General features: G+C 40.2%; 1 protein-coding gene across 6 annotated transcripts in view; it reads left to right on the top strand.

The window, feature by feature from the left end:
- The window catches only part of foxp1b (forkhead box P1b), a 168,126-nt gene that overhangs the window by 6,982 nt on the left and 146,267 nt on the right, over window positions 1-14,877 (top strand). The window lies entirely within an intron of this gene.

Genomic DNA, 14,877 nt, shown 5'->3' with positions numbered 1-14,877 from the left:
AGCAATGTTTTTGTTTTTTTGTTTTTTTTTACATAAAAGACAACATTTCCCATGATCCCATTCTACTTATGTCTTCTTGATTGAGAGACCACTAGCAGCAGAAACTACATACTGTGGTTTGCTGCTGCTGGAAATGTTAATGTTGACCTGCAGTTTTTGGATCCAAGACCTTTCAACGACTGCATATGTAGAGCTGCAGGAATCAATCTGCTTTCATAATCTGGCCATAGATAAAGTCATTATTGGGTTACATCAATGGGAGAATGAAAGTAGAAAAACTGACATTTACTAATGTGAAAATGTCACAGACTATTACTTAAACCCTGTTAACAGTAGCCAGTGTAATGTAAAATGAGGTTGCAGGAGCACATCTTTAAGGGCCTCATCCTTGACTTCTTGGCTGTGTTTTTACTTGGCAGTCCCAGCCTAATAAGAAACATAACATGGCAGGGCCTGCTCTTCCATCATCATTGCTGGGTGGAAAGTTGGTGCGCTTTGATCATGTCTTTTGGGCGCATCACTCCGGCTTAGCCTGCTGCTCGCTATGTGATAAGCCATCAGAGTACTCAGATCTAAGCCGGCAGCTCCGTGGGCTCGAGGAGAGACAGGAGAGAGTAATGGAGATGAGGAGAGAGCAGCAATGCAAATTTTGTTGACAGACTGTTACTGCAGCTGTTCCCTTCGCCTTTGAATCCAACAATGTTACTGTCCATCTCCACTCGTCTGTGAAGAAAAGGCCATGTTTCATTTTTAAGTCCTTTCTTTGTGGAACAGCACTGTTTTCACTTGGTGTGCTTTGCCCTCCTGGCAATTAAAACACCTTTAATTGGAGGTGCATATTAATTGCCTCAAAAATGCATGTGATTTAATGATTTTACAAACAGATCTGTTCAGATGTACTCTTTACTGGTTAACTGATACGAGTCCACTTTGAAGTTGAACGCTCCGTTTTGGCTCGGCTCTCTTCTGTCTGTACATAAAACATCATTTTGAACCCCCCATTATGAAAGGGTGCTCCTAATTGACGGGTTGTTGCTTGTTTATTTGATATATATTTACCAGCTGGGTGGTAATTGGGGAGCAGTAATTACCCAAGATGCAGTGCAGCGCTTCAGCAGAGGTGCTAGCAGGCTGATGAGTCTGGAGCACAGATGAAAGTATGCAGGTTTGTTTAAATACTTGCGAGCGCAGAGCAGCGATGGCTAATTGGGCCTGTGTCCCTTCTATAGTCTCATTGTTTACTGTGATGATGTACAGCGTGAGGTCACAAGCGTGATACTTTTATCTCTGTGCTTTCTTTTTTTTTTTGGTACAATTGCAACCAGTATACCTGAGCTGTTAATAGCAACAATAAAAGGCCAGTGGCTGCATTTGGAGTCCCTCCTGATGATGTAGTTCCTTCACAGATAATGGCCTTGTTAACTGAGATTCATTACCTCTTCATTCAGAGTCCCCTGGATATTGAGGGAGAGAGTGTTCTCAAACTACTGGCTTTGCCATGGTGAAGTCATACTGATGTGGTTTTCGTGTGCTATTCGTGGAAGGTGGTGACGGTATCTTCCCTGACTCCTGATGATTCAGTTGACCTGAGACCGGGGCGGTGGGGGTGGTATTTGACTTTGTTTGCTACTCAATTCCACTTTCACACCAACTCTCGCTTTCTCTCTCTCTCTCTCTCTCTTCCCGCTTTCTCACAGTCACTTTCTCTTGCTCTCCAATTCACCGGCTCAAACACAGAGCGATGCGCACCTTGTTTGTGCGCCGGCTGCTGTTGTTTGATAGGCCGCTCTCCCAGTAGATCTTCAGACATTGTTGTTGTTTGCCTGTATCAGTTGGAGTGTGTGACTTGCATTTGCCCGGGCTCCTTGGAGGGAGTTTGTTTTTGTTCTCAGTGTTGTAAACAGGGTGGAGCTCCATTCCCAAACCACTCAGTCGGAGAAGGTTATTTTCACACAGGAGTTATTTTTTTGTTTTGTTTATCATTTCGGTCAATAGATTAGCCTGGGATGGAATTATGTGTTGGAGCAGATAGTGTGGCCAGCCATTCGCTGCATGTGCTGACTAGATAAACACTTTGTCACTGTTGTTTTTGTGATTAAAGAAGCACTCAGCTTTGGTTTTATTCTTTGTTAGAGCCGGCTGATAATTCAGCTGTATCATTTCTATCTCTCCATGTTATTATTCTGTGCCAAAATTCAAATTTCACTTTAGTCATCAGTTTGAAACAATGAATAAGATTTTACCGAAATGTGTAGCAGTGAAATTTTGTGAAATAATTTTCTTTAATGACATAATGATTTTATTTCAGTAAAGATTTTCTAAAATCGTATATTTGCTTTTAAGCAGGTTATTTTGAGCACTTTTCTAATACAATAACAAGATATCGCTTATCACAATAAAATGTATACATTTTTTTGTGTCGTACACCTGTAGCCTGGTCGTATATTTTTACTTTGTTACCAGTTAAAAGTTAAGGGAGATTATTGGACATTGTGAGATAAAATCGCCCCATGTTGTTAACCTTTAAATATGTCCCTGTACATAACTTTGGTATTTTCATTTTAGTCTTTACTCAGGACAAGGCATCGTTTTTGGATTAACTTTGTTTTTGTTCTACATGAAAAAAATGAGGTTGTCCTCAGGTGTGGTTTCTTTACAAGCAGGGCCGATTATGAAAAATTCATACTGTGTTTATTTTGACTGATATGATTCTGGATTAGTATCATTGATAATTTTTGCATCTCAGTGAAAGTGTTGGATAATGCACTCGGCCATGTTGCTTTCTATAGTTTGGTTCATATCACGGCTAAGGAAAATAAATAGAAATCAGAAAACTGAGAAAAATGTCTGGGTTTATGAATCGGCTGAAATTTCCAATATCAAGAACATTGTGAAAGTAGATTAACTTCATAAACAAACTTCATTTAAATGTAGCAGGTAAACAAAAATGAATAAATAATAACAAATCCTTTAAGACCAGTCTGCATAATGTATGAGCAACCTGCGGGTACTGCGCGGCCGGCATGGAGTAAAAGCACTGTTGAAAAGTCTGACACAATTCTAGTGTTAGAGACAATCACGGAGTCCAGTTTTTCCTGATGTTTTTATCTATTTGGGGGGAACACTGATGGTAAACAGCGGTTTACAGACACGTCAATCTGAGTCATGATAAAAATGAAAGTCAAAGAGATGCTGTTGTGACGCAAGGGTGGCGGCAGGTTGGTGGCCGGGAGTAGCGGTTTTTGGGAGATGGGAGTAAACGTTTGTATCGCTGCTTCAGTCTCGGTTTCAGAATGGTTGCACCCTTACGATTTTAATGTTACAGTTGGAAGTCAAAAAGTCATGAATTCCCTCCTCCGCATTTTTGTTTATCGTAGTCAATTACTGAACACACGCGTGCTAGGAATAGCTACGGTTTGTCGTTCTCGAGCCTACCATGAAAACACACCGACTGAATCGTGATATGAGAAGAAGCTGTACTTGATGGCGAGATTACGGCAACTTGATATAGACTTGCGTCACTTAGCATTTGAGGTTCCTGTTTATAATGTGTGAAAAAGGTGCGATCCACACGAAGATCCTTGTCAGGTATTATACATCTGTGGCTTTCACACAGTGGCCCAGAATCATAGGCTGCGGATGTGTGTAAAGTCCCTTTTAGACGGCACGCCAGAGCCGCAGTGGCTGCCACCGATCCTGTAACGATCTCACCAGAATCACAAAGGACGAAACAAAGCAGTGTCTGGGCTGTGGGGTGCGGCAAGCGGCAGGGCTGAAATGTTCGTCAGCAGAAATTGTGAAAAAATTCTGTTTACAAGTTTGTGAGTGGCAAACATTTTCTAGCTCTCACTCTGTTGCATTATTATGGTCGATACAAATTCAGAAAGCCAGTGTGTAGGCTGTGTTCATACAGCTAGCTAAATGCAGTCACGCACACAAGTGCTAAATATTGTTAGGATACATCAACAGTCAATATCATCATATCAGGATAAGTATTAGTTTGATTTGTACATACGTTACATCAACACACTCAAGCGGCAATGATTAATTGATTTGTTGTCAACTATTAAATTAATCTCAAACTATTTTGGTAATTGATTAATATCTTTGAGCATTTTTTTTAAGAATGATTTGAGCTTCTTAAATGTGAATAATTTCAGTTTTTTCTGTTTCTTTATTGATCAATAGCAAACATCTTTGGTTTGTGGACTAAACAAGACATATTCCACCATTCCATCTAGAGTTTTATAGACCCAACAACTATTTGAATAATTGAGAAAATAATCAACAAATATATAAAAGATGAAAATTGGTAGTTTCAGCCTGACAACATGCCAATAGTTCAGATTTATTAACTAAAAAGAGGAAGACAGGAGCAAAGTGGCACTAAATTACTTTTGTTGACATGGTTACGTACTCGGAGCTCATTTCCTATGTTCTGTTAGACTCACTAGTACATGTAATCCCACACTATCACTGGCTGTGAGAGTGTACCAATTGACTCACACGTAGACACAATTTAAAACCACATCTAGGAAAAAAAACCCACCCAGAACTTGGAATTATTAAATTAAATTAATGTTTATGGAGCCATCACGGCAGTATGATATATCAAATTGTGATGTTGATACATGTGCTTTGAATGGTCATAGGTCAGTAGCATTTTGTGTATAACCAGTGCTATTCCGCTGTTTCCAACGAGATTAATGTGCTTTACTTCTTGTGTGTGCACACACACACACTTGCAGTCAGGTGACATAACAGCAAGCAGTAAACAGGCACGTTGCTCATGTGTAGAACGTGATCTGTCAAAAACAAAATGAGTGAGGAGAAGACAATAGCAAAAAGTAGCTTTTTACACAAACATGTATATGGAAAATGTACCTTTGGGTACAGAATTGGGTGTTAGTGTGAACCATAGCAAAAGTCACTCCTGCACATAATTAAGTGTTTATACATATGCTTACCAGGGTTGAGCTACATGTACTTTGAGATTATAATTATTTATATGTGAGGATAAAACCATCTGAGGTACTTCTATAGCGTTATTCTGAACTTTCTATTGGTCTTTGTGTAATTGGCCGTCATTATCCATATACACTTTGATGGTAGATTTTTCACAAAATGTATTACATCAAAATTTCTATCAATGTTGCGTTAAAGGATTACATATACAGAGATATATACAGAGGATTTTAGCCACATCACCTGTTGATATCTCTTTTATAAACCCGGTACTCCAGTTAGTCTGAATGACTTTGTGCTGACTTAACTTATCAACAGCGCTCTGCTTTCTTATGAGCGATTGAACACTCGTTTATATTAGGGGTGGCAATTTTGTTTGTTATTGTGGATTAAAAGACATTTATCTCAGTGACTACCTAACTGGTCTAAAAAAAGACCATGCTAAAGAGAGTATGAGTGGGTGAGTGATAGAGAGAAATTGAAGTGGAACTGAAACTTATTTTGTTCCAGGTACTATAGTAAAAAGCCTGAGAAAAAATAACCCTGATGTGATGTGAATAGATCATCAATTGCAGATATGAGTCCCTGTGAACGGTGATGACTACCAGTCGCACCAGAGATTAACCTGAGACGGCAGTGTCGTTGGTCAAAAGCGTGAGCGTTACACCACATTTGATTAAGTAGGGGACCCAATTTTGTTTTACCATCTAATTATTATCTTATTTATGTTTAGTACGTATTTTTTTCTTTCAGTTAGCTGTGGTCAAAGCCTCATTTCTAATGTTGCATTGTGAATGTACATTGACAAAATCTGAAAATATTTCTGCACAGCCCAAAGTTAGTTTACTGTCATAGAGGAGTGCAGAAACCAGAAAATATGAACATTTAAGAAGCTGGAATCGGGGAATTTAACTTATTTTTTTTCCTTAGACTATTTCTCAAACTGTTTAATCAGTTAATTTAAACTGCAATGTTTTGTTAAAACGTAATCATCTGAGCTTTTTCATTATCACCCATTTCTATTTTTAATAAAATTTTTGACCACATGAACGATCACATTGCCTTGAAATGATTAAGGTCGCTTACGAGTACAGACATGTTTTTGAAATCCAGGAGTAATAGAGTGACACTGACGAGTGACATCAGAGTGCCTTCTGCATCATGCGCACATGTTCCACGCGTTCCTTCCAGCTCCCTGCTGTTAACCATTTACTATTTACTGTTTACAGCCTTTTGTTGGAAACTTACAGCACCTGTTGTAAATGCTGCAAATATGGTGCGGTTTGAGCAATCAGCTGTCCTGTGTTATTGGATATTTTTCTAAAAGCCTTTTCATGTTGTGTATATGGAGTGCATGATGTACAAGCTTTTAATGTGTTGACCAATCAATTCCTCACGCTGAAAACAACTCGCAGTTAGAAATGAGTAAATCAATCTTTTCATATCCTGCTATACAGAGAGGAGCTGGGCCAGGATTTTGAGTGCATTTCTGTGTACTTTATACACAATTGTATGCAGTGATTGAAGGGCTAATTCAAAGAATTTTAATCACTCCGACCAACCCTCTTGCAGTGTCATCTTTTTTGCAAATTCCCCATAAAATGAATAGATGAGCAGTCTCTTTTTAGAGCATAATGGCTACATTAGAATATGAGATGGATCACGGATGAAAATCCTGTATCCTTCATGCGCTCTTTCTCTTTCACTCAGTCACTCTGATCTCTTTCATCAATAGCGGTCTTGTGTAAAAGACCTTGCAGGCCACAGTGAAGTGTTCAGTTGAACCTCAAATAGACAGAGGAATGGAAAAAGCAGAGGTGAGAACAATTTGAGCATTAAATTGTAGAGTTGCTGGCACAGGACGGACTCTTTCAGAACAGGCTGAGCTAATGTATGATTTCATGCTGTGGAAGCAGTAATAGATTTGTTTTGTTTGTGTTTAAGTCTCTCCACCTTCATTGATTGCTACGCCACACCCTCCTACCAGATTCACGGTGACAGCTCTTTTTCCACCAAGTGAGATCATACCATTGAAGGCTGTGTGTGTTGTTCTCATCAGGGCCAACCGCATAGTGCCAGTCAATATGTAAACAATGGTGGAGACAGTTTCTCATAGCCTAACTGACATTTCTCATTGCTTGGCCGATGATTCATCTGAGAGATGTCATCTCACAGAGTGTTTTCTGGGTGCACTGTACACATGGCGGTTTCAATAATTCACTCACTGATCTTTGTCCACCACAGTCACTGCCATATTCTGTATATGCTAATGTTGTAGACTGCTCAAGGCCGCGCACTTCTTGTTTTGGACTCTGATCCATAAATAAGCAATGACATTCTAGATCATGTGACCAAACTTTAAAAAAACAGTCGTCTTGTGTAAACAGACGTTACTGTTGCAAACTTTAGCTACACGTGTGCTGTCATCAGCATATAGGTGTAAAAGTTTATCTCCTCTATGGAAGTGATTACTTTTAAGTTCAGTGGATAACTAGACAATGTGTTAATTTACTGTGGACCAAATCTCAATAGGTTTTAATTGCTCAAAGATGCAATAAACCTATGAAGGCATTTAAGTAGTCTGTCGAACCTGGGAAGCATTCATGTTTAAAGAAAATTTGTATTGCTGAAGGTAGCCTCTTTACATGGAGCACACTACCAATACTGTGTGTATTACAATAGTTACAGTCATTTAGTTACAGCAGATTTAAGAGAGTCAAAACATAAAACACCACTTCTCTAAAGGGTTGGGTACCAAACTTGGTACTTTAAAGGGTACAGACCAAATTACGTTTGTACTACCGAATACAGATAACGTTTGATTCAATCGGTGCCAAATTTTGGTACCTCACAGAACATTTTTAGCAAACAGAAAGAAAGACTGAGAGTGCAACTATGTCACCCCAGCAGCTTGTTCAAGTCACAATGAGTCAGGGCAATGGCAATCCCGAAAGTGGCCGCAAATGTGGTTACACTTTCCAAAACTCGATGCTGGCGGCAATATTTATAATGAGCAAAGCAAGAGTGTACCGTGTTTGAAGGCCTGGAAGACAAGTCTCCAGCAGTTGTCGCAGCTAACATTAGCATGCCTGTACCCAGCATGCAGCAAGGAGCAAGGAGTTGAACTATCCATGGACAATGACTTTCAGTCAGTAAGTTTACATGCACAGCTTACTCAGATTACAGCCATAGTTCGACTGTGCTACTCAATCAACTGCAATTGTCTGAGTATACATGCTGGTAAGAAAATCGAATAATTGGCCGAAGCATGTCATACCCGACTGCGATAGGTGGTGCTGTACCCATTTCAACTTGTGGTAATAGAACCACTTCCGGCTGACCTCTTTACGTCACCCGCAACAACAAACTCTGCCTCAGCATTCGAGAAAGATGGCATATGAAGAGCGAGACGAAGCTACATCTTTGTACATGGTGTACATAATAATTACATCAACTAGATGCACAATGGCGCTTTTGCTTGTGGTTATATCAGAGGAAAAACGCCACCACCACCGTCCTTCTATTTCCGGCTCATGGCCACGGGAAAAAAAAAATCGAGACTGCGAAGAACACAGAATCCGAATCCAATCCGATAGAACGTATACATGCACGACTAATGCGGCTATGAGAAATCCCATCTGGTCCAATTTTAGTCAGACTAAGGTGTATACATGCATCTTAAAAATCCGATCATAGTCAAACTAACCCAGTAATTCGGTTTTCTTGAGTGTCATGTAAACATACTGAGGGATGGTTCAACAACTTCATTGACATCTTCATGTAGTTAGTTAGTTGGATGAGGAGTTGTTGGAGATAACTGGACATTACTTCACTGTCAAGAGTCACGTTAGCTTAGCATTGGCACTAGCCAACACTTGCCTATTGTGGCTTCACCTGAATTGTGAAAGATACAACTGAAACTACATTTTTGTCAATACAGATGGGGTGAAGTACGTTGAAAATGTACCTTTGGGTACAGAATTGATTTTTAGTGCGAACCATAGCAAAAGTCACTCCTGCAGCGTGATCTAGTGTCTATACATATGCTGACCAGGGTTGAACTATAGAGTCACATGTACTTTGAGATTATAATTCTTTATCTGTGAGGGTAAAGCCATCAGAGATATTTCTGTAGTGTTGCTCTGAGCTTTCTATTGGTCTGTGTGTAATTGGCCATCATTATCCATATACACTTTAACAGTAGATTTCTCACAAAATGTATTACATTACAATGTTTATCAATATTGAAATAAAGGTTTACGTACACAGATGATTTTAGCCTCATTACCAAATCCTATTTTGCTTTACCAATGAATGACTAAATACTGTGAGAGATCATTCATAAAAGAATGTAGTGTAGCATTAAATGCATATTTTGCTGCGTAAAAATATAACCACAATGGTCAAATGAAAGTGAGTGGGGTCAAAATACATTGCATTCATACCAAACAGTGATGCTGGGTCAACTGTTCATGTAGACAACCAGCTATGGGGTATTTTGTTAGCTTAACATTCTGCAGTAAGTCTACTGTTTACTTCCAATACAATAGGATTAACCTTGTCATCCATGTTCTACATTGTTTCTGTCCTGTGGTTTAATCCCTTTATTTAAAAGAGAATTGATATAAAATGACGACATGACCAAATCAAGTGAAATATCCGTCCAACTCTTACTCCAGCCAGCTAAGAGTTGTACAGTAGGTGCTTTTTTTCCTTTCATGCCTCTTCACATAATAAGAAATTTGGGGAAGTGGCGACCAAACCGAGCTCTTCTTTTGTATGAAGACATCTGGCAGCGAGGTTACAGCAGGCAAAGCTTTTCCTTGCTTTCATGTTCTGGAAATTAAACCTTAGATATTTCTCCCCAGTCGTGCTAATGTAAATGATTTGCATGGAGTTTGTCCCTGCTGATTAAGGCTGTTTGGACTGTTCTTCTTTGGAACCATGCCAATTGAATTTTATGCCTTCTAACACGCTTGGAGAGTGGGGAATATGGTTCTCATCGGGCCCGAGGCTTGATCTCCTTCTTGCCTCCCCCAATCCTTTCGCATCACTCTGACAATTAGTCAGCCCGACCATCCCCAAATGACACACGTAATTAAAGAGTTGGCATTATAATTACAATGTGTTTATTGTCTGTTTATGGGTTTTGTGCAGTGCATAACGCACTGGGAGATTTCTTTGGTGTAAATGGATTCAGGGCTGTTAATATACTTGGTAGTAAATGTGATTTCACGTGGTTAACATCTCGATATCGCCTTTATCAGCCCTTTGACAGTTGCTCTGTTAGTTGCACATACAATGCAATTTGGCTGACAGCACAACCTGGCACCCGAAAAACCAAATTATTTAGTCATGGGCTTTTAACGGGCACAACGGTAAATGCATGTTAAGTAAATGATGCAATTTATTCCCTTCTCTTCATTGCCAGGCTGGCTGCCACGGGACTACTGCCAGCTTTAAATAAGTGGTACCCAGATGGTATTCACATGATGCCCACTTGGTTACAAAACGGTCCTGGGAAATAAAGCTGACTGCCACAGCAACCGATGGGTCAGCCGGTGAGCCTGTTGCTTTTGCACTCTGCGTGTGCAAATGGGTTAATGTTGTGTGTCACTTTGCAGAATTCTTTGGAAAGGTTGTTTCTCAGGGGTCCTAAATGAATTGGAAAAGAGCCCCGTTAATGAGAAGGGCGGGGTGGAGAGATCAGGGAGAGAGATTCTCTGCAGGAGTTCGTTTTTCTTTTTTTCCCTGCTAATATCAGGCTTCTTGCAGAAAAGAGCGCGGGAGGCAAGTGATGAGCTTTGCCTCGAGAGTGATGTAAGTCTGACAACAAGGTGATTTCTTTGCCTTCTTATCTTTAAAAAAGGCAAAGTCTCTTCTCTTCTTCGCCTCGTGTTTTGCAGCGTGCCTCCTGCTCTGGAGCTGTGCTGGTCTCAGAGCTGGCTGTCTCCTTACGAAGTGGTGAACTGTGTCATCTCCAGCCACTAACAACCAACAGCTGCAGCAGCAGCCACCGCTCCAGATCGAGGGACAATGTGAAACTGATTTTCTAACGCAGAGAAATAAATAAACAAAGCCCCTGGGGAAAAAAGAAACAATACCACAAACAACACACAGCTTATGCAAATGCTGCGGAAATGTGTTGGCGTATCGATAAGCCCTATTTGTGTACGAAGAGACTATAGGACACAAGTTTTTACACAGAGATGCACATTACTAACTTTGCTTTTTTATCTGCAGTAGCTACCCCCAAACATCTGTTTAGTTTTGTCTCCTCTACAGTACATATTAAACCCACACATTATGATGAAACACACAAAGTATTTGTTGTTGAGTTGAGTTGGGTGTCCGTCCGCACATCGGACACCAGATGTTCCAGGCAAAGTTTTAGTCATTGTGGTGGGAGAGGGGTCAAACTGTCAGTGGGTCAAAGGTGCAAAAGCATAAAAAACTGCCGCATCCACACAGTTAATTAGAGATGACAGATGTATCGCCCATTGGTGTATTTATGTCAGCGTGTTCAGTTCGTAGCTGCTGCTGTTGTTTTGAACGTCATTGTAAAATACATGATAAGTCTGTTGCGAGACACGACAATTTCTTCTGTGAGCTATCTGTTTTTTTCATGAATGAAAAATGGAATCTTAACAGCTCATCCCATTGTTTAGCCTTTTCTCCCAGTCACCTTGTAATTGTTTCTGTGTCATAAGCAGCTATTAGTATTGCTAGAAAATGGTAATGCTTTGAGAGACTCATCTCTCCCAGAGAATGGCTCTCTATCACACTCTCACATTCTTTTAAAAGGGAAAAGGAAGATGAATTTTGCCCATAAAGGCTGTATCACAAGGGCTTTTTATCCTAAATGGCTCTGGGGATTGTTATCTGTGGGAAGTGTGTCCTGCCTCCGTCGTGTTCAATCAAGTGTCCACTTAGCTGTGACTGGGAGTAATTGTTCCCAAGTGGGCCACACACTGACCTGTTAATGTCTGCGTTGACCCTCTAACCTTGTCAGCACGTCTTGGGGAGGAGTTTAAATCATGTGGATCTCCTTCGTGTCTTTATGCTACCGGGTCAAGTGGGCGTCGGCCCTGAAAGACCACTCTCTTGTAATTGTCCCCAGCAGCATGGGTCAGCCATGGGTGTTCCCAAAGACCGCCTCTTATTAGATGAGGTACTGGGAGTGGTATGACTTAATGGGTCAAGCCATTGATCCGATACCGCACCGATGTCCCCCATTGCAGTCACCATCACTGCAATACCTGATCACTGGCTTGACTCGTGTTGAGGGTTTGTCAGTTAGACTTCATGGATACTGAGTCCACGGTCTCTTTTGAATATCAGAACATTGGAATGGCTGGATCATTCCTTCAGTCACCTTCTTGAAAAGGTTTATGTTGGTATATAATATGATATAATATAATGAAATGAGTCTCTACTTATCTAGTTGGTTTGTGTGCATCTCATCTGTGACAACACACAGAGCTGACCACCAACTGAAAAGAGGTTGTGTGTTACCAACCCTGGTAAAAACCCCAGTTGTTTTATCTGAAAATGTTACAGTCAGAATAAGGCCTACTTCAGATAATCCAAACAGAATCATATTTTACAGTTTGTCAATAAACTGTCCAAAATTAAATCAGAGTATGTAACAGTTAACCTCAGTGGGAATTTAGTATTTGTTACCTACTCTTTTTTGCGTTATGTTGTGTAAAAAAAAAACAAAATTTCATGTTGGCACATGTCAGACAACACACCAATACTGATATCTGCTGTAGTCCAACATCATCCAGATATATCTTTCAGGATGATATCTCTCAAATTCAGAATATTTTCATTTTTGTGATAATAGCGTGGATGTAAATGTAGTCCTGTATACCCATGTGATGAGGTGCCACACACCTCTAAATATGACCAACCTGCTTATAGCCAAAATCACAGAACACAATGGACTAAAAACCATTTATTACTTTTCACCTGAAATAATTAAAACAATTTTCAGTCAGTGTCAAAGTTGCCTTCTTATCAGGTAAAGAGAGACCTCCAACAGCCTGATTGTTACCTGACTGTAGTATAGAACAGTATACAACAAATATGTTTCCAAGTGTTCAGCATGTGACCGTTCTGATTTATATGGCAAAAACCGTCATGTGGCACTTGACGGGTGCTAATTTCTCATACACCTCAACAAGGATGGACAGCTTCAAATGCCTGTCTAGTTTGCCTGGAAACTCACAAATGAGTGGCAATTAACACACATGCTGTGAAGTGGCTGGATGTGGAGTTTCTTCAGGAACTGACACAGTTTGCAATTTGAGTGAAAAGGGGGGATTACAACCACATGTTTCCAGAGAGGGAGGGAGGTGAGTGTTGAGCAGCTGGCATGCAAATGGCCACAAAGTGAGAATGCTTTACAGTTGGAGGTAAAAAATGTTTAACTGTAAGTCGGCGTCTTCGCGGGCAGTATAGCTATAAGTGTTTGCTTGTTTTAGTCTGTTTTATGGACAGATTTCACGATTAAACCTGACCACTTTTTCAAACCCAGGGCTTGTTAATTTGCTATTAACAAGACTCAAAATGCTCTCCTGTGCTTTTTTTAACATCCTCTTTGTGAGATCGCACATCAAGAAGTAGAGTAAGCTGCATGTGGAAGATTGAGTGTCGATCTGAAAGTGAGGGGACTTTTAGAAAGCCACTGCCCCACTTTGAGGGGCATTGGGATACAATAGAACAGCCATAAATCCAGGGGGTGAGGGGGGGGGTGACCGCTGTCTGTTGGGATCAACATATTTTGGGAGTAATGACAGGGATGCAACAGAGTAATCAGAAGGGTCTTATCTGGGGCCGATGGCAGGCCCAGGAATGTGGCCCGGCTGTGGAAACAACGGCTGCACTAATGGGGTTAGTTGAATTCCACACTGGTGAATTATGAGGAGTTGGGACGTCGGGGCTGTGGTTTGTTGTGTCTGGTCGGAGAGCTACACGACTGCACACAGAAACAGAGTTATACATTTGGTTTTTTGACACGCTCCCTCACAGAACAGGCCAATTAACTGGGAGCTGAATTGCTTTACTGTGCTGCTGGAGACACAGCCACATTAAACAGCAAAGTGGTACACATATATATCACAGGGCAACAAGCCACACATGCAGCCATGACTCCTGTGACAGGGACAAAACCAGAAGCCATCCATTCTGCTGCCTCATTTGCATGATCTGAACTGTATCTGGAAGTCATTAGCATCTTTCCACTTGTTTATCTGGCTACAGATGAATGCTTTTGAAGCTCCAGACCAGGTTTCTGAATAAACACAATGTCCAGCTTGTTTAGCATGTTTTTGTAGTGGTAAAAGTCATGCATCATTTATGTAAAAAATTATATTACAAATAAGTGTTTTTGTTTTACTGAGGCAGAGAACACTGCAGGGCCTGTAGGTCACTGTATTAATGAGATTGCATTCTTCTGAGCAATCAGACTCTAAATTACCTTTTTGGACTAAATATCTCATCATGTTTATTTTCTTAGCTTGTTGTAATTGAATTTATGTAATGTGGTATCTGTAATGTGCCTAAAATGGCTTTTTTCCCCCTCACATTGTGGAACTCAATATGTTATGTATTTGTACAACTTGTAAATCCTGTTGGCAGTGGAAACAAATATCAAAGTATGGGTGCCAACTATTTTATTTAGATTAATATCCACACACGTCTGTGTACCGATTTGATAATACTTAATATTTTCATCAGAAATGGGACCATTACTTCCCAGCAACATCCAAAGCACCTGTAGCAGATTTTATAAGTAACAAAAATATCCACAGACAGCAGACAACTACATTAATATGTCAATTACATCCATAAGAATAACATCTGTACTGGGCTAATAGTATATAGCTGTTAAAAAATTACAATGTA

Source organism: Acanthopagrus latus, chromosome 6 (assembly GCF_904848185.1).
Source record: "Acanthopagrus latus isolate v.2019 chromosome 6, fAcaLat1.1, whole genome shotgun sequence".
NCBI lineage: Eukaryota > Metazoa > Chordata > Actinopteri > Spariformes > Sparidae > Acanthopagrus > Acanthopagrus latus.
The sequence above is the reverse complement of the archived record's forward strand: the minus strand, read 5'-3'. Positions and strand labels throughout refer to the sequence as shown.